The sequence below is a fragment of the Dromaius novaehollandiae genome, chromosome 3 (genome assembly GCF_036370855.1).
Source record: "Dromaius novaehollandiae isolate bDroNov1 chromosome 3, bDroNov1.hap1, whole genome shotgun sequence".
Classification (NCBI taxonomy): Eukaryota; Metazoa; Chordata; class Aves; order Casuariiformes; family Dromaiidae; genus Dromaius; species Dromaius novaehollandiae.
Window position 1 is genome coordinate 17,725,161 of NC_088100.1, and position 22,760 is coordinate 17,747,920.

A 22,760-nucleotide genomic window follows, 5' to 3' on the forward strand; every position below is an offset into this window, starting at 1 on the left:
AGGGGCCTTAGGAGTGGATTAACGAAGACTATCAGCTGCAGCATGGCTTTCCACTGCCCTGCCTGCTGTCACCGCTGGCTGCTAGAGGGAGGAGGTAGCTCTTTGCAGACTGCTGTTCTAAAGCCCCTTGCGGTTCTTGCCAGAGACCAAAGCATCCTGTTTGTTATTACGTTAAATTATATTCTGGTGTATGCAGGCACATCTGCACGCGTATAACTCCTCCGCAGGTGAATGTGGGAAAGACCATTCCAGCGAGGAACGTCCCTGCCGAGGAACATTCCTCTCTGAGGTTTCGTTTGTTCCAGCAGACCCAGAAAATGTATTTAAGCTCCGGAGTCAGCAAGTATGAACGACTACAGGGAAGCAGACTGGTATAGGTCAGTCATCTCACTTGAATCAGCTCATACTTTGATATTAAATGGTGCCGTTCACGAAGCAGGAGCTGGGGACTTTCCGGGAAGTTACGCACACACGTACCTGGTCTCTGTGTCTTTTGCTTCCTGAGGACTCGGGTACTCGTGTGGACACAGATTTGCACAGCCCTTGAAAAAGCCTGATACCGTGGGGCAACAGGAGCGATGGTGCACTCGGTCAGTCCCAGGGAACTCGAAATGCAGAGCTCGCCAGAGTGCCTAAAAGGTATTAAAATGCTCATTCCTTAAGGATACAAAAATAATTTTTTGGACCTAACCCTTTATTGGCATAGTGATTTATAGCTCTGTCTGTAGTATTAGTCACAATGTTTTGGAAGTATTTATTTCAGTAACTGTTAAGAGCTCTGCTTTCAGATACAAAGTGCAGCTGAAAACCACACTAATGCAAAAGAATGTTTTCAGTGATGGGCAGGAAAAGCTGAGGTTACCAGGGGTACTGGAAAAACTTGTTCCATCCTGCAAATTCCTCATGCAGTCAAAGCAGAAAGCAGAAGCTGTTAGTGAGTATAAATTAGCCTGGCAACAACAGCTTTAATTATGGTACAACCACAAGAAAATTGTAAATCCACTTCATCCTTACTCTCCACAAGTCAATTAAACATAGCGACATACACTAAAAATTTTCAAAACACTTCTGTGTCTCTTTTCCTGTGTAGGACCTCAATCAAGTCCAATGAATTGAAACTGCTCATTGCACTCAAAGGTTTTTTCTGTCTTGTTTTGATGCTAGGGATTCAAAGAACGAGATCATTTCTCTTGGATGTCCAGCCATTAAAGAATCTGTATCTCTTTTTAAGATGTGCAAGAGGAAAACATAGTGTCTTCGCCAAAACAACAATTAGATAAGAAGATTGCATTTTACTTAATTAGGAAAAAAGAATGAGACATTATATGATATGTGGATGAATCAGCGTAGGCAAGAATGCCTGTGGCCCAAAAAGTGTTTAATCTTGAACTGACTGCCATATTGTGTGTGGAATTACTTTTACATCTTGCACTGTAGTTTTCCATCTTCACTACATAATATTCCTAATATGTTACATTACCATGCTGTGCTACCTCTGAATATTTTATCACAAGTCTTATAATAGTTGTTTATCTTCTTAAGGCTTAGTTTTAGAAGTGATAGAGGAGGAATCTTGGGAATCAATTTATTTAAATGTTAGTTTCTGAACTTCCCGGTTACAAGAAAAATTTATTAATATAACAAAGATGTACTCTAGAGTTTCTGCAATATTTCTCTGCTGTCTATCACTTGATTTTTGAAGCTGGGGGCTGGCAGAAGTGCTTGCATGTCCTTGCACAATTAAAATCACCAGCGGAAGTCAGGTAGGAGTTGGGATCTTCATCCTTGCAGCAAATGCTTGCTCCATATTTTACACCTGATGAAGTTGAGGCAGAATGGCTATGATGTGGTTTGCTCAATAGTTAACATATCGTCACTGCCTTGCTATAAATACTGGGTGGAAAACAATATTTTCACTACGTTTCCAGACAAGTTTTCTTTTTTCCTCCCTTTATCATTCCTTTAGATTATTTCTTATTTAACCATTGGTTTATTTGCCTTGAATTTAAAGGACATTTTCAAAGTTTAGGATAAAAGAAATATAGACATTTGAACTATTTCAGAACGTTGGTTTATTTATTATGAGAGTTGCAGCAGAGAGTGTTTAATTATAGCAGAAGGCATTATTTTTCCTTTACATGGGATTGTTTAATTATGTATTCTGTGGTAGCTCTAGAAATGGAAAGAGTGACTGAACTCGAACAATAAAGCCAAAGACAGACACTGCTGATGTTATACTGGGATGCAGTTAAATTATTATTCAAAATGCTTTCTACCGAACTCTTGATCTTGATGAATGAAAATACATTCTAAGGCCATCCATGCCAGTAAGATACCCTTATCCTTCTGAAGGTATATGCAACTTTATCAGAGCTGCTTAAGACAGAGATGCAAAAAGTCTTTAATTTGGTGTCCTTTAGTGATGTCTTGATAATTTGCCACAATGGAAAATAGTTACGCAACGTTGGAAATTTGCCAGAATTTCCAACAAATGCCTTGAGTTTTAATACATTATAACTAAAATGCCATTGAAGTTTAAAAAAAGGTGAAGACCTTTTTTGTATGAGGTTCCTACTCTATCCATTGACAATTACAAATCCCTCTTCTACCAGAGGAGGCTGAGCCATTTTTTTCTATCTAACTGTTCTGTAAATGAACTGAATTTTCCATCCTGATTTGGCCTTTTTGCAAAAACAATCTGAATTGAACCCTCTTCTACTTACCAGCTGTCACAACTGAGCTATCATTCTTTAACTGATAGAGGACTTTTTTCCACAGCATAAAATAACCTCAGGAACTTGCAGCCACTTGAGGCCAAAGGCATAGTAGGCTTTAAAAAGCAAAGCAAAACCTTCTCTCATAGGCATAATTGGAGCTTTCACAGGCATAATAATTAGGATATGAATTAAAAGAGACTGTAAACCACCCTGCATCTTACCCTCATACCCTAAACACTTAAAGAGCATGCGACATGCTGAAGTGCCTTTCAGCTCCTTGTTATCACATGCTGCTGTATCATTACCATGTTAAAGTCATATCTCATGTCTTCTTGACCTCTGGTCATGATGCCCTTTGTTTCTTTCATAATTCTTCTCCTTTTGAAAGGCAGGTATCTTGGCAGAGGACAGGGAGTCTTTCTTAGGAATCTAGGCATGTCCTGCTGGTCAGACCCCCACACCATGTAGCCCCGTCCCTCCGGCACTGTCTCCAGCACTGGCACCAGGAGATAGGATTGACATCTGGGTGGCGTATTTTGGTAATCTGTTTTACAAGTCTGAAGAGTAGATGGAGAAAGTAACTAGGAAGCCTAGACAGTATCTGCTCTTGATCATTTGTGTGATGCTGATGAAGCTAAAGGTGTACATAAAAATTCCCAAAGTCCTTCAGCTGGAGCTGTTCTTTTCTTAAAGTTAGGAAAAAATTGAATTAGAAACAATACTAATCTGCCAACTGAAGACAGCTAAGTACAGCCAGATGTAATAATAGTTAATGTCTGCCTCATTTTGTTGGTTTTTCAAAGACATTCATTCTCCCAAAGGAAAGTTTATAAATAAAATGTGATAAGAAGAAAGAACTATGGCAGAAATATTTTAAAGACAGTCAGGAGATGTTTTTGGAGAGTTTATTAATTAGCCAGAAAGTTATGATTCCTCACTCAAGAGAAAAGATAACCTTGATTAAAATGCCTTCCTGGTTCAGTGGAGTGAAGAGAGAAGTTAAAAATAGAAAAAATACATATAAGAAATATAAAGGAATGGCTAGCAATAATTACAAATTAGAAGTGTGCGGAGTTGATGAAGGAAGCCAAAGGCGTTAAAGAAAATCTATGGTCTGCAAGGCTCAAAACAATACTTAGTTTTACCTGGGAAAAGGTGGCTTCGGCTGACAGAAGAGGACCTTAATCATGAGACAAACCTTAACAGACTCATAATCCACCAGAGAAAGACAATACAAAAATCAATCACTGATGGGAAATTGAAGCCAGAAAGGGGTAGGTTTCAATTAGATGATCCAGGTAAGCTGAGGTAACACTTAACTGCTGCCAAAAGGGATGGTCCTACTTGCCCTGCCTTGCACTGGTGCTTGGCTGACTGTAGTGGATAAGCTAAGGGAGCTAAACTAGCAAAAATGTGCTGACTCGTATTTAATTTAATTCAGATTGTCAGATTTTTACACTAGTTAGACACTTCTTTGAAGAACTGAATAGTTTCTTGCTTAAATCAGTGTTTATAGCCATAAAATTTCCTCACCAGTTCTTCAATGGAAGTGAAGTACTATTTGTCTCTGTGTTTCCCTTCCTCTTCTTAAAAAAACTCTTGGAAGAGCCATATGGCTCTTCTGTAAGGACCACTTGCATAACTTGCCTTATTTCCTGGATTTCCCAAGTGTCCACAGCAAGCGTGGACAGAGCAAAAGCATATTAAGTTGTACTAAGTCTGGCCTGCACTTTCTAGAAAATTGAAGGCCTCTTGCACATTGGAACTATGTAATGATTCCAACATTTTCTGAAAAGTATCTGAATATGTGATGGCACCTATGCCATAGACCCTCAAAAGAATACACTGTGGATGTACTACCCATTCATGAAGTGCATATGAAGTATGCCAGGGTTCTGAACAAGAATAAAGCTATTATACATCCAGAAATCCCAGAGAAGAGCATGGGAAAAAAAAGGCAGGTAACATGATAGTACTGGTAAGGGCACTTGCAGCTGCTGTGTCTTTTAGTCTGAGATCTCCTGAAGTGATGAGTGGCCTCAGAAACACTAAGCTCCGTTTATGATCAGCCAGTTCTCTTGATCAGATCTCTTAATGACCAAATGACATCTCTGCAGAAACTGGGGATTTTTTTTATTCAAAAAGGTAGTTTGGGAAAGTTATGTTCTAATGATGTTAATCCCTGCTGGAAAAAAGGGGTAAAATACAGTAAAAAGCTGCTTTTCTTCAGTGACAGTCTTTTGAAACTACCAACTTAGGCTGTGTATTCTCTGTTCAGGGCTGCAGTATTTGCACACTTTGCAGGGAGACAGGTTATGTCCCCCTTCTTCTTTGAGGGACAGGTTATGTCCCTCTTCTTTTCAGAAGTGGATTGAAGAGATGGATCCTGAAGTTGAGTGAAAAGGCAATAAACTTATGGTCATTCTCATCTGCTACTGAAAACGAGTTTTATAGGTACATTCACCCGCTTTGCCTGCAAACCCTCCTCTAGACTCCTACCTTGCTCTAAAAGTTTTTAATCTGTTTTTTGCTAGTCTACATCTAGGTTACTATGAACACTACTGAGCTGTGTTGCCAAATCAGAACAAGTTGTACCAACTGGAACAGTTACCTTAAGGATGTACACAATTTAACCATATTTATGTGTTTTTCTAGCTAAACTATGCCCCCTTCCACAACTCCACCTTTACAAATGCAGGGGTAAAATATTGCTTAACATGCTACACTCTATGAGTTTTAGCAGTGTGTACCATTCCTTAGATAATGCTGCGAACTGTCAAGAAAATTGAGTTGACTATATAGGTCTAAAATTCCTTTTAATATAAATTATTAGTGTTATAACTTAAACAGCCTCACACACGAAGAATTTGCTGTCCATATCACAGTAAATTCTTGAATTATTTCTGAGATCACAAGTTCAGCACGTAGCCATCCGTAAGTGAATGGAAATCTAGGCCGTTTCTGAAAGAAGGTGCAGTAGCCCCTCAATAAAATATTGTTCTTAAGCTGAAAGACTTTTCTTTGTTGAAAGAAAAATATTAATTCAGACTTATGCATACTGATAATATGTATACTTGCCAACATAAAAACCCCTATCATCTGGGTGCTGCAGTTATTTATTCTGGGCTACACTTCGTACTACAGTGGGCGAGAATATCACATGGGCCTTATACAGCAGCGCCGCTTAGTGATAGAAGCAAATTCTGCGTTTAGTTACTACAGACGGTATTGTTTTTCACTTGCCTTTCCTTTTCATTCTTTGATTCCGAAGTTACTAAAACAACAAACAATTTAATTTGCAATAACTTGTAACTGAGAATTATTACTACTATTGAAACAATAGTTCCTGTGATATTTATGGTTACACATAGACTTTCATTACAATCTCTCTGTCAGATCATGGGCTTACATTTCCCATATTTGTTTTGAGCTTAGATATACTTTCAAAGCATGAGAAAAATCTATTATCTGTTATTAAAAAGATTTCTTATCTTAAATATACTGAAGATGCATTTTGATTATATGGTGTTCAATTTACTGACCATTAAAATTTCAAAAGATATTGCAGCCTGAATTCTTCTTTAGTCCAGAACTTTACGCCACATAAACTGGCTGAAATTCACTGGAAGCCTTTTATTTATTCACAGGTATTTTCATTACAGTATAACTTTTCAAATAGCTTTTGAAACTTACTGGATTTCAACTTGACAACATCCCTTGAAAGTATAATAGAGGCCAGCTCATTAGTGTTGAAGGAAACTGGAATACACGATCAACACAAGTTCAACAGACACAGAAATTATTTAATTTGATGTGAAGTGAGGAGTGGAGTTCAAGGAGAATGGAAGGTATTAAGTGAAACTTTTAATCCAACATGATGGTTGCAGTAAAACGTTGATTCCAAGTTCTTGATATAGATCACAACAGTTAGTAGAAAAAAGGCGTATTTATTATTTTTAAACTCACAGATGTAGACTTTTTTATAACATCCTGAGTAATTTGCTGGGAAAAACTGGTAGTCTTAGGATGTTTTTCTTCCTATGCCTAGAAATACGTTACTATATGCCAAATATATTTGAAGAAAGTGTCATTCGACATTCTTCTGTCAGGGAATACTTTACAGGTCATATGGGGGAGAATGTAATAAAATAAATACATAATTCTTGAATATATGTTGCACTAATTCTTGAACATGTCTGAAGACCTAAGTAGTTAGTTCTAGTTTTCTCCTGTGCTTTTTGCATTTTGCATGAAAAGTTTCACTGTGGGTTGATTTAGATATTCCTCTGGTTTCTCTTTGTATGAGACTATCAGAAGATTCATTTTCTATCAGACTTCTTTACTCTTTTGTAACTTTTGTACTAATCAGCAGATGAGCGGGGTTATTGCGTTCTTCTGAGCAAAACCAAAGGAGAAGCCCCCACTGCTGGTGGGCTCTGCTTTCTTGGCAGCCCATGGCCCAGCGTTCGCAGCGGGGAATGGGGGGAAATCCTCTTCAGAAACACTCTCTGATCTCTTCTGTCTGCTTTCCTAAAGGGTTTTTATGCACTTACCACGTGGTGGGGGAAGAAGTGTCTGTCCATGAGCTTTTGAATCTGCTGGGAAATTACAGCCACATTTGGCAGAAAGACAGGGGTTGTAAGGCAAATCAGAAATTAAGGAAATCCAGTTTGGGTGAGATATCTTATTTGCAGCAGGGTTTTGGCCCCCACCAAAGCAGTTCTCCCAAAGGTTTCTCTGAAATCAGGGGAGAGAAGCAGTTGCTGTTGAAGGCCTCCAGAGGGAGATCCTGCCCATTTAAACCTAAGTGCGTAAATTTATCTCCTTGAGTCCATCCAAAATTCCTGAAAGTTTCATGAAAAGAGATGGCCAAGGAGAGGAGATAGACACTATGGATACCATGACTGAATGAGCAGCTGCAGCATGACTTCACCTGTAATCAGTGACAAGAGAGAATCTAAACCGGAAAAATCCACCGTAGTCATTCCAGTCATGGGAAATGCTGTAAGCAGGGTTCACCGTCCTCCATAACCCAGGTCACCTGGAAAACTTTTCATTAGGTCTGGTAATCATTCATTACTTGATAAAGCAATATTGAATTATCAGGTTGGGTATGTAAACCTTACCAAGTTTTAGCAATTCATTACATATCTCAAGCAGTGTGTGAAGAAGTGGAGGAACACCTGCGGTCATTAAGAGCTGGTACAAACCAAAAGCAAATCCATGGCAAAGCCAGAAATGGGTATCTTTTGAAATCAGGGAGTTACAGTCACAGGACTATAGTTACACATATTTATATGTTACAACAGTGTTAGGGAGGTGCCATTCCCCTGGGGGGGGGGGGGGGGGAATCTGGTAAGCAACCATATCTTTTCCAGAACTGAGAAACTTGAGAAAAATTTCAGAGCATGGAGAAGACAGTAAATTGTTGCAGTGGTGACTCAAGAGAAGCAATCAAATACAGCTCTGGGCTAAATGGTCTAGTTTCTTCCTCACTGATATCATCTCTTCTTGCATCTGAAATGATCTATTATGTCTTAAGAGCTTTCTCCAAAGAAGCTCTGACTTGGGCAGAGTAGTAACTTCGGGGAATTCTTGCTGAAGATCTCGCACAGCTGCTTCACGAAAACTAAGAAGGTTTCTTCTTAGTTTTAGTCATGTGAGGGTGTTGTGTGCAGCACCATGAATAGCTTTACCTTGGGTTCTTCTTTAAGACAGCTGTTATGTAGGTGGAGATTTCTGGGAGAACTGCTTTGGTGGGGGCCAAAATCCTGCTGCAAATAAGATATCTCACCCAAACTGGATTTCCTTAATTTCTGATTTGCCTTACAACCCCTATCTTTCTGCCAAATATGGCTGTAATTTCCAAGCAGATTCAAAAGCTCATGGACAGACACTTCCCCGCCATGTGGTAAGTCTCTTTAGGAAAGCACCAGGAGTGTAGTGCAGCACTGAAACAGGTATCCAGAGAAGGGATAGGATCTCTGTTCTTATGCGTTTTAAAGACAAAGCCATGGCTGACCTGATCTGGTGTTGCTGATAGTCCCACTTCTAGTTGGACCAATGATCTCCAGAGGTCCCTTCCAACCATCATTTCTGTGATGTATTAACTCCAGCAGGTTGGTGAGGCAGGGTTTCCTTTTACAAAAGCCATGATGATTCTTCCAACGCACTGTGTTTACCTCTGTGCTCAGTGATCTGTCTTATGCACTCAGCTATCTTAGCAGAAATGGAAGTCAGACTCACTGGTCTGTATCCAGGGGTCCCATTTTGAGTTTCTTTTGTAGATGGGAGTTGCAGGGGTAGTCCACAAGTCTTCTGGCAGCGTGGCTGTTTGCAGTGGCAGGTTACACACCTTCACTAGCTGTTCTGCAGTTTCACATTTCAGTTCCTTCAGAGCTCTTGGATGAAGGCTGCTAGTCCTGGTGACCTATTTACGTCCAACTAATGCTTCCTGCGTGTTTTCCTCAGACTGATCTCACACCTCTGACCCATCCACTACGAGGGTGTTGGGTGTGAGAACCTCTCCAATATCCTCAGCACAAAAGGATTCACTGAGTTTCTGTACTATGACCAAACACCCCTGAGCGCCCGCTTACACTTTTGTCATCTAGTAACCCCACCGATTCCCTGACTGTGTTCCTGCTTTTGATGTATTTGAAGAACTCTGTACAGTCAGGTTGAGCTACCTTTGCAAGGTGATCTTCAAATTTCCTTTTAGTCCGTTGTATTTCCTGTTTACCTTCCATATTTTATGATCATTCTCATTCTCCCCATTTGAAGAAACTTTTCTAGTTTTTAAGAATTAACCATTCCTTTCTCACAGTTTCCTTAACTTTTCTATTGAGCCACTCAGGGTTTTTATTGGACCATTTTATTTTCTTTTTAAATCGTGGCACACAGTTTTCCTGGGTTTATAATATAGTATTTTTGAACAGCTTTTAGACTGCCTGTAGCTTTTTGGACTGTTCCTTTTATATTTTGGGATTTGGGTTTTATCATTTTGTTGTGCTTTATTTTTACACAGTTCCCTTTCCTGAAATAAGGAATTGGAGACCTTGTATAACTGCTGCTTTACAGTCTCTTTTTCTTATCCTGAGAAATGGATAAGCAAGTAAGTTAGTGAGGATGAGATAGAATTAATAGTAAACCGATCATTCCCCTGATACTAAAAAAATTCTCCCCAAGGTTGCTGTCTGTCTTTCACCAAAGACACCTTTGCTGTGCAACAGGGCTACAGGAATACTGATGCTGTACAGCTGTGCGCTCCCCTATATATGGGTTTATTTGTCTGGGATTTTTAGTTGTCAGATACCTCTAATGTGATATAGTGTTGCATATATCAATATTCTGACTCTGAATGTTATCTTCCAGCAGGTTGTCATAAACATAGCCACATCAGTCCTGTGGTTAGAAAGTGCACGAGAAACAAATCCACTGTGGTCACTGAGCCAACCCAGTTGGTCTAGCATCAGGCATGCCTACAGTTCATGGGATGTCCAATAGTAATATGCTTAAACAGGAAGACCAGCACATCCCAAAGGTCACAGCATACAAACAACCCAACTTCTGTCCAATTTCAGACTAATTTCTGTCTGAGATTTCTGGAGAAAAATATGATATATGTATAATGTAAACATAACTAAGCAGGTACGTCAACAAAGTATTCCTCAGTCATGAGGAGCTGGTGGCTTTGACTGTGACTTTATAGGGCTACGTTGAATTAGTCATAGTATTTCTGATGTATCTAATACAGTAACACATAGAGCAGCATATGATATTTTGGACAGAAATAGGATTTTCAGTTATGAAGTCAAACAACATGGGAATTCACAATGAAGCAAATAGAATGCAAAGTGTGGAAAATAATTCCAAGGTTGGAACTGAAAAAGGAAAATCATATGTATTAATTAAAAGCGTCATGATGTTTTAAGACAGTTTAATTTTGTTCAAATATTTATTTTAAAATATTTTTATCATGAAAAATATTTGGCATGAAGATTCCCAAGCAAACCAAAGCTACACTCTTGTACCAGAACCACCAAACTTAAAAATGAGGCTTTTCCGATCTCTGCACAGGTTGAATACATCACATATGTTCTTCACGAGTTATTTTGTTCTACTAGCTTATCTCTGTTTGTCTGCTTTAAGGCAAAGTTAGTTTATGTGAATTTGTTAAATTGTCCTCCATTTAACATTCTTGATTACCTTTATTTTTCCTTCTAATTGGTATTCAGCAATGTGCTGGATTTTTATGTCTGCTGGGGTCAGCTGGATTTTGTTTGTCAGCAGCTTACTGCACATTTTGCGGAATGGTTACAAGTGCTTTGCCTTCTTGCTTTGATATTTTTATTCTGAGCATTTGATCCTTTACTCAGCCTGACAGTCAAGACTGGTTTGAGTCACACTCTTGCAAGAATATTTCCTGAAGATTTTAGTGTTGCTGTAAGAACTGTCACAGTGGGACACACAGCGTATCATGTTTCTGTCTAGAAAACACTTCCGAAAAGCTGTGGGCCTGATCCTGAATATACATGCATGAGTAACTCCTTACTTGAATACCCCCCTAAAATTGTAAGTCTCTCATGCACAGAACTGTTCTTATAAGCATGTGTTTGTAAGTTGCTGAATACAGCAGACATCTGTACTATGATTATAATACAATTTAATACATAATTTAATACAATCAGGCTTTGGTGTAGTAAGGTGAAAACAAATAGATGAACAAGGTTCTTTTATTCATGAGATCTTGAAAGCTATCCTCAGCAGGTATGAATCAGTTTAGAGTCAAGTATCTAGCCTAGTTATTTTATAGTCCGGAAAAGTAAAGCACATTAAAACAGGGGTGAAGAGCAGCAGAGAATATCTGCAACTGGAAGCATCCCTCTTTTGAGACATTCACTGATATGTTTTAGTGTTTAGTGAGATGCAAGCTCCAGTCCTTCCCTTTATTCCCTGAAGAATGGAAGCTCAGTGAACAGTACAACATAGAGCAGTAAACCCAGGAAAAGCTGTGGGTCTGTGAAGTGCTTGTAGAAAGTTTTTTGCCTTGCCAAGGTTGGAGAAAGCATTTCATTTTTTTAATTTAAAAATATTCCATGCACCATTCCTGCTTTAACAGATAGCCTTCTTGCACACACAGTTTATTTTGCTGCTTGTGTTTATAATTGAGCCAGTTATGTGGATGATCTTTAGGAAATGATACAACATGAATGACCTTCCACCATAACACATGGGGAAAGACAGATATTTTCATCTGCTGGAGTTCTGAAGTATCTGGGATTTTTTTTGTAAACACAAGAGCATCCTTGAAAGGCCAATCTGAGATCACACCCATTGCCTTACTGCTACTCTCTAGTTCATAAATTTTAATGATGAAGAGGTGGGACTCAAGTATAGCAAGTGCTGGGGGCACTTTATTGAAGCTGTTAGGAACACAGATGCAACATTTTTCTCTGCCTCTCAGAATTCAAAAAAATAGCCTGAACTGCATGGGTAAATAAAAGCTTGTCATCATCTTAGCCAAAATTAGTCAATACAGAATCCATTATAACTGATGATGAAAACAATCAATAATAGATCTATGAATCCTACTTTTGTTATGTTGGTAGACAGGTAGATAGACAAATGCAAAACCAAGAAACTCCAAGACTTTAATAATTACTGGGGTTATGGTTTCTAGATTTGTTTATGGATAAATACCATCCGAGGCGATATCAGACTGATAAGGACCTTAAATTGCAGTGCCTTGCTTGTGACAGAAGATCATTTCAATCGGTGGTATTGCGTCAGACTAGCAGTTGACTGGGATAGGCAATTTTGCTCCTGCTAGGGAGTGATATATATGAAGTGTTGGCACTTAATATTTCTGAATAATAAACCACTGCATTTACAAACTGCATTACACAAACAACCAACTGTTGTGAGGTGCTATTTATTCTGGAAACCTCAGCAGTTTGAGTTTTTTAATTACTCTGCTGAGGAAAATCAGAAATGTTAGCTCCAATATTGAGTTCTATCTCCTTTTCCTAAATTAGTGTAGTTCTCTACAAGGTGATAAGAAAACAGAGCTCTCAGACCCATTCTGGTTTGTATCCCTGAGTCTCCATCAACTGTTTCACCTCTTGCTGACCCAAGTACAGACACTAACCTCAATACAATTACCCTTAATTACCTCCCTGTAAAAATGATAGGACCCAAGCATCACAGCTGAGTAAAACAGAAATAGAGTGTGCAAAGTGAGGAAAGGAGAATCCGTGAGTAGGAAAAGAAGATACTGAGACTGTAACAGCCCGCGAGTGTAAGTTTCAGTTAATGAAACCCAGCGACCTGGAGCTCATCTTCACAAACTTCATGCAGGGAGAAGGTGATGCACTGCAGGGTGCTGATGTTTTGCTCCTGAGGAACACTATCCTACAGCTTTGGTAAGCAGGGCGTCGTGCTCACACAGAAGCTGACAGAGCTAAATTATGCATGCTGCTTCCAGTTCCAGGCTGACTCCATCTCGCCGTTCTGCAGACAGCACCTCATTGCAACAGGGGCTCGCATGGGAATCTGACGGACGTAGATACTGTGCTCATTTCCTAATTCGCTCAGCTTCTCACTGATGTTTTATAGAGATGTCTCTATCGTCTATCATGGCAGTTCCACTTATCCATTTTGCTTGGAGAGCAAACCCTAATGACACTTCTGCTGTTGTCTGACTTGCATTCTCTGTATCTGCTACCCTTGCAAGTACCTTGAACACCTCTTTCTGCAGCTTCTTCCGGAAGCTGTCGAGGCTATACCCTTATCAGGCTAGAGGTGCTGCTCCGCACTGTTCACCTCTGTTCCAGAAACATTATGACCCATTCAGCAACTTCTTTTCCTGGCACAGTTTGTGATTGACATGGTAAATAAACTAAATCAAACAAACAAGCAATCCTCCCATCCTATATAGATATGTAAGACCATAACTGGTGTAATGGATTGGGCCAGAGGTTGATCTAGTTCAGTAGCCTGTCCCTGACAGCAGCCAACAACAGATGCTTTAGAAACGGTGGGTGAGCAAGGAAAGCAGGTGATGATTTTTCCCCAGTTCACTTCCCATCCTTCAATGATTTGCAACTCACGGACTTGCTGAGAGGTGGTATCTTTCTGTTTCATGGCACTCGAAGTGTTTTTCTTCCATGAGTCTAGTTACTTTCTGGAGCTGTCTAAAATGTTAGTATCCAAAACATCCTGTGGAGGAGTTCCACAGCATATATATGCCTCCAACATTTTATTTTCTTGGCCTTATTAGCCCTCTTTTCTTCATCATAAGCCTGATATTTTTATTGATTTTATACTAGTGAGTCAAAATATCAGAAAATCATGATGTGGAACTTAGGAAAGTAGAGGAGGTACTAAGGAATTTGACAAGCACCAAGTATTAGGAAAAGTGTAAACACCAATGATGCTGAAGAATTTTGTGTAGTAATAAAAAAGAACATAAAGGGAGGAAACTGAGAGATATCTTATTTGGCTGTGAAGGAAGGTATTTTCCAACAGTGTGATGTATTGACATCTGAAATATCTGTTAAGACATTTGGTATATCTAGGACTGGACCGGACCAGAACCTTTATGAAAATATGGAAAAGGAGAATTCCGCATTGGCTTTAAATAGCTACTAGATGCTATCTCTCTCTGCAGTGACTTCTCTTTACTTTCTTCCTTGTGTGAGAACTGAACTATGTATGTTATCTTCATGCCAGTGCTCGCTGTGCTTTAGCATCTGACGTAGTTTGGATTTTGCTTCATTGGTTTCAAACAAGGGTTGTAAATGGATCATGTAATGTTTTTATCTAATCATCAGTATATGTTAGAGAAGGAAGTTATAAATCCATTTATCTGCTTGCCCATTTTGTTTTCATGTATCTAACAAAGAGTATCCAAGTAGTCCTGGGAAACGGAGTAGCACTGCCCTGTGAGTAGCTGCGGAGTGTTAGCTGAACCTGCTCCGGAGGCCTCCCATCACAGGCAGGCACTTGTCCTTCCTTGTGCTCCCTCATTCTTCAGGCCCCCAGAAATACATTGCGACGGTGTGGAAGAAACCCTTAGAGAGCTCCAGCTTCCTGCATCTCCATCATGTTCTCTAAGAACACACAGACTAATGCGCGAGAGAATAGTCAGAATTTGCATCTACATGGATTTACAGCTCATTAAAACTGGGAAGTATAAAAATACCAGCATTTCAGGAGCTGGGATGCCCAGATTGGAAATCTAAATAAGCTGATAAAAATAAACAGGACATTGAGAACTCAGTGCATTAGATCTAATCCCAACAGTGGCGTGGCATGGCCTCATTTTACGCCGGGAACTGGCAGAGGTAGCAGATAAGGAGAGAGTGCTGACAGATGCCAGTTGGCACTAGATAAGGAAGCTTGGTTTTATAGCCCACACTGAGTTAATAATGGATACAAAAGAGGACACACAGACTAAATTGTATGCACTGGTGAAAAAGCTTCTTAAAAGTCAGTCTCACTGAATGAAAGCTAGGGTTTTGTATGCTCCAATGCAATGACTAAGCTGAACAGAATACATGTGCCACGGCTAAGGTTGTTGCCAAGAACTTTTTTTCAAGGTTCCTTTAAAGTTTCACTTGTTTAGAAAAAAAATCAGAGAGAACTGGAGGAAAAAAAAAAAAAAAAGAAGAACCTACCTTTATGAATAACTGTTCCTTATCAGTACAATTTTTCAATTTGTAATTATAGTGAAGGATAGTAACTGGACAGAAAAGTGTGTTGGGATTCAGGAGTCACAGGCTGTCTATTTTAGATCACTTAATTTCTGTATGCTTCACTTTATCAGTCCATGAAGAAGGTGAAGTGGACTATACATTTATGTTGAGAAGTGCTGTGCTTATAAATATAACTGACTATGAGAAATTGCATGTCAGCATGCATCTGTTTTTGTTCTGGATTAGCAGAGTAAACAGGGAAAATTTCAAATTTCTCATTACTTACCTTGCCGAAAATAAGGTGGCCTGCACGGCAGATTGCTTTGTTTCTGCTGCTGTGTGGCTGTGCCTCGCACTCTCTGCAGCGAGCTATTTGGCACGAGGTGGGCAGAAGTCTCATATGGAGTAGACTTGTAAATAAATGCTTGAAAGTGAGATGTGAGGCACATTTAACTAATTGCTACAAGAATAGTACAAAAAGGAATTAATGATTAGGATTTTCATAAATATAAAAACACATATATAAATGATTTGGGGTGAGACATCGAGCAAATTGTTTCATCTTCTTATGATGCTTCAGAATGAGAATAATGATACTTACCCTATTGAGTAAACTAATTAGAGAGCTAAACATAGAAAGCACAGTATGTTCCTAATGTGATTATCCTCAGCTCAAGGAAGGGAGCATAACAGAGATAACAGGAAAGGAAAACAAAAAGGAATTTCAGCCCTAGCTCTGGTGCTGGAGTGGCCGCAATGTCTGATGAGGAGTGAGGTGAGGAATGCTTCAGGCACCCTCTCTTACGTGCCAGCTCTCCTCCTCCTGCACCAGCACAGAGTCATAGATCAGTGGCCATTCAAATGTCAGTAAAGTAAATAGAAATGGCTTCTTCTTCACTTTTACTATTGTTAACTCCAGCATAAGTCAAACAACTTGATTTCCTGATCTGCTGTTCTTTGATGGACAGATATGCTGCTGTGAAGACTCAGTTTGTTAATGATATTAAAGATATAAGATGAGAGGAGGTAAATCGCCTGTTGGACAAATCCAAGGAATATGTGAGAAGAAAGCGAAAGATGAAGTGCATTGTCTGTCTTCTGAATAACCTTCAAAACTGGACCACAGAGATGGGCTATACATTTCACCGTGCATTTTATTGGGAAGGCTGCATTGCTGTTTTCTACTTATGGTGGGGAGATGGCATAAGAAATGTTTATTATCAGTTGTTATTACACCAGTTTTGTCTTTGGTCTCCTAACTTTCACAAATGTCAATACAGTAAAGAGTGTGTCTCGAATGAATATGTTGGTAACTAACTCCTGCCTGGACTTGACACTGATCTGATACCTACTGGGGGCAAAACAGTGCACTTCAGATACTGAAGTCTCAGTATAGCCCGATGAGATCTTGTAGTAGAGCTCAAATAGAAAAGTGGGAGTCAAGAGAAGGCTGAAACATTCCACAAATGCAGACTTAAACACAGCACACTCCATATTATTCTTTGTTTCATAGCTCCAAACTGAAATAGATTTAGGCAAAGTCTCTGTGCAGTGTGCAGCATACTAAACTCAAAACTTCTAGAAAGGACGTTAGCTTCATACCCTCCTAGTCTGGCTCTGGCTGGCCCAACCTTCTTAATTCTTTTTCTGACATATTCCATTTAACTGAGCAAGCCTGAAGGTACACTCTCAGTTTAGAAGGCATTACCAGTATAACTCTACTGGTAGCCCTTATCAGTAAAGTACTTCTAGTATGAACCTAGCTTATACAGATAAAATTGTGTTTTTATTAACATGGCAGAACTTTACCTCTTCTTATAATTTCAGGGAAATAAGTTATTTGGCCATTTCTTTATTAATGGATGTACACCCAAGTCTTTTGTACTCTAAAGTACAAATTTATCTGCTGCAAATCTTATAATCACTTTGTTTAGGCGAAGTTCTGCTAGTAATATAGGCCTTGGTCAAGTAAGTTGAGCTCCATCTCATTAACCTCTAGCTGATAGTACTTTCTTTGCACTACCAGTTGACTACTGCAGTTGTCTCCAGGAAGGTGCCCACTCCTCAAAAGGACACCTTAAAGTCAGTTATCTAATGATTCATTCTCCTTGTCAAAATATGTAGAAGGAGGCCCTGAAGTTAAAACATTGCTTGTATAAACTTTTGTGATGGCAGGGTAAAAAGCACCATGCAATGTGTTAGGAGAAACAAATACAGCATTCTGGACAGGTTTTTCTGAAATGTGAGAAATACCCTCAGACTGTTAAATGCAGGGCTGGTCTATCTTCTTTTCTGCTTTCTTACAATTCCATTACTTTCTTTAGTTCCAACAAGGTGGACAAGAAGTTTATTTCCAGTGGTTTCTTAGTAGCTGAAATGCCTTTTTTTTATTTTATGCTTTACTAAAGGCATGCAGCAATTCCCCTACAATGCACTGCTTGTCATAATCAATTGTTTAATTAAGTTACTGTGGTGAACTCATTAGGACCAGAAGAGTTTAAATCCATTATCCATAGCCAGCCAAACATCAGCAATAAAATGTTTAGTATCTTATTTTGGAATCTGGATTCCACCTTTCTGCTAAAGGGCAAAAATAATAAACTGACCATGTAATTGAAAATCTTAGTTCCTTTTTACAGCCCAGTCACTCTCCTCTTACTGGCTGCCATATATATTTTCTTGCTTAACTGTTTAACAGTAAACAGACTAATAATAAACTGAGAGCTAGTAAACTGTTCAGTAATAAACCCAGTAACCTGGTGAGTAACAACAGGATGTTGTTTGTGCATGACAAACAGAGCGCCCATATGATTGCCAAACAAAGCACGGGAGGAAATGCATACGGTCGTCCACACAAATCACGGCACTAGGAACTACTGGTTCCAAGCTTGGCAATGACTGCGTGGCTACATTTCGGATTGTAGCTAAGTTTGAAATGAACAAAGGAAGTTCAAAAAAGGTTCACTGAAAAAATCTTGGTAGACAAAATCATTCACCAGGTCATTATTACTAGAACAAGAATGATGCAGGTCAAGAGCTTTTGAGAGCCAAAGGAAACAAAACTTGAGCATTGATACTAATAATTCAGCTCACCTGCTGGAGTGGTGTCTAACCCGAGAGAAAAACAAAAAGACTCACTGTCTAGTGTGGTAGTCAGCTCAGACTCTCTACCTGCATCACTCAGAGCACAGAAGATCCTTCAAACAAGCTGGAGCTGTTGTTTGGTAGATAAAGGGGCTTCAGTATCAGAAAGAGAATACTCAGAACCTGGCTGTACTTTACATATATTTAAGATCCATATTAAAATTACAACGTATAAGTCTGCATATGTAGACATTCCTATTACCAAGTCCGCATTGTCAGGTTAGTTATATGAAATGAATATGGTGTTCTGGACAGCTTTTTTCTTTCTTCTTTTATCACAAAATTTCTGCTGCTTGATATAAGACCTTTCACTGCTACATTTATTTGATTAGATTAGTATCTCTGAATTAGCAGAGCATGAGTATCAAATGTAACAAATAATTTCCTAAATGTTCTGAAACAGCCTAAAACAGATTCACAGTATTGAGTATTGTGTAATATGCTGCTGTCTTTGTCTCTTTGCTGGTGAATAGTCTATGTTTCTTGCTTCAGTTCATGAGCATAATAATTTGAAGAAAAATTTCAAGTTATTAAATGACAAGTCTTTATAATTTTTCAACTATGAAATCTATGATCTTGTTCTATAGAACATGCCACTTCCTAGTCAAGAATTGCCCACATTTGTTAAGCACTGTAAAGAAAAAGAAAGCATATAATTGGGAAGAAATTTTATCTAAAAATCCAAAGAAAAAATATTAAAAATGTGATTGTAGAAGTATTTAACAGGGTAGATTACATTTAGTAGAGTCTCTGGGGCAAATTCTATTTGTTTCAGTGGAGCAGCATAAGAGATGACTGGGATTATCTTAATAAATAACTCTACTAAACACAAGGGAGAAATGTCCCTCTGAATTACATGGTAATTACACTGATGCTAGATATATTGTGAATAGAAATAAGGAACACTTTTTAACACTGAGAGCACTTAACAAGGATTGGAGTTCGTTGTCTGTTACTGTCAATTTTAACATCAAGATAGGGTATTTTTCCAAGGATATGGTCTGGTTTAGACAACAGCTTATGCTTGGTAGCCCTGTGGTGTTTCATGAAGGAGGTCACACTACATGGACAAAATGTTTGTCTCCAGCCTGATCAGCAAAGAATATCTACCTCTATAAATGGCAAATGCTAGAGGTACGTCAGAGGAGTAAAGTCAACTCCTTCTAGACATCCAGAACTGGGGGAACAGCATTCCCTGTCTTCTTCCTGAAAAATGGAAGCCCAGCCTGAAGGATCTTGCTTTGCAATGCATTACATATCAGGCACAGCCAATCATTAACTGTATTGCTTAATCAACATGTTTATTACCAAGGAACCTATGTACAACGTTTCTCTTCAAACTTCAGTGTAAAACTTTTACAAGCATAAAATACTGAGCTGGAGAAATTTGAAGGGAGGTGGGGTATAGAAATTCACCATCCTTATTACTTATACAGGACTCAATTTGATCATTTAATTCCACTACAGAACTTGAATTATTTAGGCAGTTTGACATTAACCTGTTTTTTTAATCAGCCACCTTGAGAACTAGATAATATAGTTGCTTATAAACTTTACAAAGAGAAGAAAGATTATGTCCACATAGTGCAAGGAAGTGGTGTCAGAAGCTTCCCAACCTACCTCTGCGTGAGCTAGCTCAGGTATCCCAGGCAGCTGCATTCGCGTGCCATTTCAGAGGTTATGACTGGCAAATTCCAGACTTCTCTGTCTAGATCTGCTCCTCATCAGTTGTTGAACTGGCTGAGAAATTGCATGCACTTCAGAGCTGGTACCTGGCTGCAGGGAACTGGTCAAGCATGGAGACAGGTGGGAGCATGTTTTTTTTCAGGAACGCACACCTGTACTGAGCTACCTCATTTAGAACCAGCTGTAGTATCTCTGTACAGCACAAAGACTGATGGCATGGAAATTAAGATTGCAAACCTAACTTTTGTAGAAAAAAATCTGAATCACTTGCTAGACAGAGTGCGAAGAAGCATCTTGCATTTTAATACTGCCAAATAATTTAAGAGAACGAAAGGCCCTATCTGCCCAGTAGGGAACAGTAGCTTTGAGAATGCTAACCTTGAAAGTGCCTGCGAAGAGGCAGTTACAGTGAATAACAGTTGAACATCCTCTCCTAAAGAGATGCTGTGGCTGAAAGTGTTCAGACACTGAATGTATCAATAGATGCATGAACTGGGATTACGTTTGTTAGGCCATGACTGGAATAGTGAGCTAAATATTTCTTTACATCAAATGCCAAGTGCCTTGCACTATGTGTCAAAGAATTGAAACCCTAAGATCAGTTGTCCCTCTTGAAAATATGTGACTTAAACATCCATGTATCTTAGGCTCCTCCTCAGTTAAAGAGTAATAAAACAGCTGTCTACATCAAGCATTACTTTCTTTGTGTGCTTCCAGAGGCATGAGAGAAACACAAGAATACAAGTGGTGATTGTGTGATTTGATAGTGTGAATTATGGTTTTTCCCTTGGAAAGCAGGTTTCCCTTGTTTCGCTATATATATTCTTATTTTGTCATTGAGGTCCTGTTCATTTCTATGGGATTGCTTTGTTCTTAAAATATATTAACACAGATGACCTGCAAGTTCCATTGGTTATAATCTGTACTATGTAAGTTAGTGTCTAAAATGGTAGATACATGGACACATTAATCCATCATAAACCCATGCTACTGCTGAAATGGCAGTCCCACTTTCCTCCCAAGATAAACAATAAATTCTTACCTGATCAAATCAGGCGACTTAGGAGTTGTACAAGCATGTACAAGCATTTTAGTAGTCTTAATCTGTGGTGTCATTTATAAATTTTCTATGATGTGCAATAATAGAATGAATGCCTGAACTCATATTTTTACAGAGCTTTGAATATTTTATATGACTCTAGCTGTAGAAATCTCAAAGAATAGTTGATTCTGTACTCATGTTGGTTCCAGGCATGATCAAGTTTCAGTTTGTTTACATGACATTATTTTTGATTAAGGATAACCCAATTGTTCACTGTCATAATGCTTGTATCACATGACAGCAAAGTGCTTAGAATACAAAAGGGACCTACTGTAAAATATTCATTTTGGGCTCTGAGCAACACAAACGCATGAAGAACATAGTTGGAAAATTGCAGGGATGTGGTACAAAGGGGGAATTTTATATCCTGTTAAAAATCTATCAGAAGACTTTTGTCTGCTGGATTTTATATTGTGGATTGTGTTTTTGGAATCAAGTCAGTGATTTACGGAACATAACTAAATTGGTCTGTAAATGCCTATTATAGCTTTCATAAAGGATGATGGCTCTGCCCATGTAACGTAGCACATTATAGTGACTTGTCTGCACAGGAAAGGAGTTTATGTTTGTTACTCCTTTCCAGGCACTGGAGTTCACTGTAAAGAATATTGCCATTGCTGGTGCAACAAGGCACGAGTAATACGAAATCTGCCTCCCTCTGCCAGCTCTCTGGTGGCAATCATCCTTTGGTAAGCATATTACATCTGCCTTGTGGTGTCTGGAGTGGCTGCCATTACATCTAATAGATGATTTTGAGGACTTACATTCATCTGATTGTCTTTCCGAGAATCTAGGCTGTAGTGGCCTCAGACTGATAGATTTCAGCAGTACTGAGCAAGTTAAGTTGAAGAATCCTGTTTGAAATTGCTAAGAAACACCTATAGATTTTGAAACATCTTTGTGCGTTCTGTAAAAAGATAAAGAAATAACTTTGTTCTCATGGAAGTTGCAAGTAAAAAATTATTCTGAAATAGTAATGTCATCTATGATACTCACCAGTGTTAGCGGACTTCCCTGTATCACTGGAAGATAAAATTAAATTTTGACAATTAACTGGAAAAAGCTAATGTGACTGGTTGAATGGTCAGTATTAAATAGTATTTGCCTATCTATATCTATTATTCCATTGCTATTCCCTGGACATCTATGATGATTCAGGCATACAACATCTAAACAGCCACGTTTTATAATTTTACCAGAAATAAAGAGCTTATGTTAACTCACACTCCAAGAGTTTTCACACAAATTTTCTTGTTCTAAGAGACTAACACAGAAGCTTTATTTTATGTAGGTGATAAGATTATTCATCTGTGTTTAATTAAGCCCCAATCCTGCGAACCCACAGCACTTCTGTGTGAATCAAGGTGCCTGCTGACAAAGTTGCAGTGCAGCATTGCAGTCATGATAGCTACA